At 52.6% G+C, this 2,352-nt stretch overlaps 1 pseudogene; it reads right to left on the bottom strand.

Annotated features, from left to right (window-relative positions):
- Window positions 1-1,138: 1,138 nt before the first annotated feature.
- Window positions 1,139-1,339, bottom strand: LOC132247829 (U2 spliceosomal RNA; annotated as a pseudogene).
- Window positions 1,340-2,352: the final 1,013 nt, after the last annotated feature.

Genomic DNA, 2,352 nt, shown 5'->3' on the forward strand with positions numbered 1-2,352 from the left:
AAGTTTTTTGCAACCAATACGCTTTGTCTGCCTCTCCATTCACCAGCCCGCCCAAACGACCGAGCAATTTGTATATCACCTCGAGTCGGTTCCATAATGCAGATCCATAATGCAACCTCTTAGTAAAACTACCCCCAACCCTGACACCACACAGGCCTTAAGGCCCTAACCTGCCACAGGTAACACATGGGGAACGTGGCAGCCAACGTCCTGCTTCTGCAAAATGTTGTTAATATTCACTCGAGAGATCTCAGGTAGATCTCCATGCCCCCAAGGAGGGAGGCAACCCCTTCGCCCCCCCAGCCCATACCAATCTGACCATGGGGTCAAATTTATTTCTGAGCCCAAATATGGAGTCGGTCTGACTGTGAGCGGAGGGGCAAGACCCTCTAACCCAGTCTTGTCCAACATACGGCCCACGGGCCGCCATGCAGCTCATCAAGTGCCTGCTACGTCTCCTTTGGCTCCGCTCCTTTGCCCCTGGCATCCGGGTCGCCTCCTGGGACCTGCCAGGCTCAGCGGGAGCGGGGCGCGGCACCTGGGCTGCCCCAGCCATGAGACAGAGACACTGGGACTGGCACCAGGAGACTAAGGTCCTAGTCCTGCCCTGACTCCCCGTCGGCATTTGAGGTTGCACTTGGCATATGATGGCAGCACCTGCATGTGTCAGGCTGTACCTTCCACATTATGAGTATACATGATGGGTGAGGGTCCATATTGATACCACAGAATTATTACATAGTAATCAAATGGTGATCTTGAACTGGTGAGTTGTTTTTAACTTCACCTGTCTCTGCCAAACTAGTTTTTCTATGACTAAAATTAATTTGGGTCTTAGCTACAGGGCCTACGCTACGCTCAAAAAATGGTAAATGAGAGGAAACGAAAAATTGATGCTGAATGTCAAGTTTCCAAAGATAGTTGGACCACTGATTTTTTTGTTATTGAACAAAACGGGAACATCCTGTGTCTGATTTGCCAAGAGAAAGTAGCTGTCTGCAAGGAGTACAACGTGAAGCAGCATTATTCTGCAAAACCTGCCAGACTGTCGGGGGTCCCTGCCCGGCACCAGCCCCCCCCAGATGTCTCTGAAGAAGCGACAAGATCTACTTTTTGACAGCAGCAAGTTCTCCCCGAGGGGAGGTGCACCGCTCCTGGAGGCACTTCAATACCAGGCCGATGCGTGGGGTGGATGGAGCAAGCTCCGAGTCCATCTCCCAGTTCCAAAAATCCATTTAATATAAAGTCCTCACATCGAGGACATATCAGATATTAAACTGATAAGAACAGATTGACTTTTATTAGTAGATGCTAAGGATTGTAAATCCAAAAAAAAGATGACAAAGCCGATAGGGAAATACAGAGCACCCGGGCGAGGGACTAACAATATAAGGATGGAGGTGGGGTGGGGAACCATCTGCTGTATGTGCCCCTGCTGCCCGCACCGATTGCACAGCTTGGGCTGGTCGTGATACACCACATATCCCCTACACGGCCCAACTTGCACCGCTGAAGCCAAGTGCTTAACCGCCCCAGGGCTCCCCACCACCTCATGGAGCACCACTTCCGCCCTCCATGCCCCCGTCCAAACCCCCCAGCGATCACATTCTTTTTCTACAAACGTCACACTCTCCACCCTCTGCTCAACCATCTTCTCACGTCGTCCTTCTGCGCCATGTCTGTAAACATCTTAATATATAGCACTCTCTCCCGTGCCTTCTGCCCCATATCAAACACCAACTCCTCCAGCTCCCCTCTGTCCAAGGCCTCCTCATGCGCCTTGCAAAAGGCAGCATAACATTTCTCAGTCTCAAAAGTCACGTTCCAGACCTTCCTGTTGTCAAAGGCCACCACGCAGTGCAAGTCCCTCGGATTTACTTTGAGGGTCTTCAAATGGACCTTGGCCATAAAGTCTCCACGCCGCAGAGTCTTGTTTCTCTTATATCCCTCAAGGACAAGGCTTACCTTCACCATCCATTTTCTTCCTCTTCAGGATCCGCCACTCCTACCGCCTCCTTCTCTTGCCCCAGGGTCTCCCGACGACTTGGTGCCACCAGCGATGCTCCTCTCTCTTCAGGGGTCTTCTGCCCCCCCGCTCCCACTTGGGCCTTCCCTTTCCGTTGCACACGCGTCCACCCTTCCTCCTCCTCCGCCATTCGCTCACCAACTCTGTTGTCGTCGTCCCTTCCGCCGATCTGGTTTCCCCATCGCCACCGCTGCTCCTGAACTCTATCCTCCTCAGCTCTCATCTCCGCCGTCATTTGCATACCAATCTGCATCCCGATCTGCATATTGGGCCTCGCCTTCGTAGCTGCCATCTCTCTCTGCACCGCTGTCCCCTCCGTCTTCCCC

Source organism: Alligator mississippiensis, chromosome 1 (assembly GCF_030867095.1).
Source record: "Alligator mississippiensis isolate rAllMis1 chromosome 1, rAllMis1, whole genome shotgun sequence".
Classification (NCBI taxonomy): domain Eukaryota; kingdom Metazoa; phylum Chordata; order Crocodylia; family Alligatoridae; genus Alligator; species Alligator mississippiensis.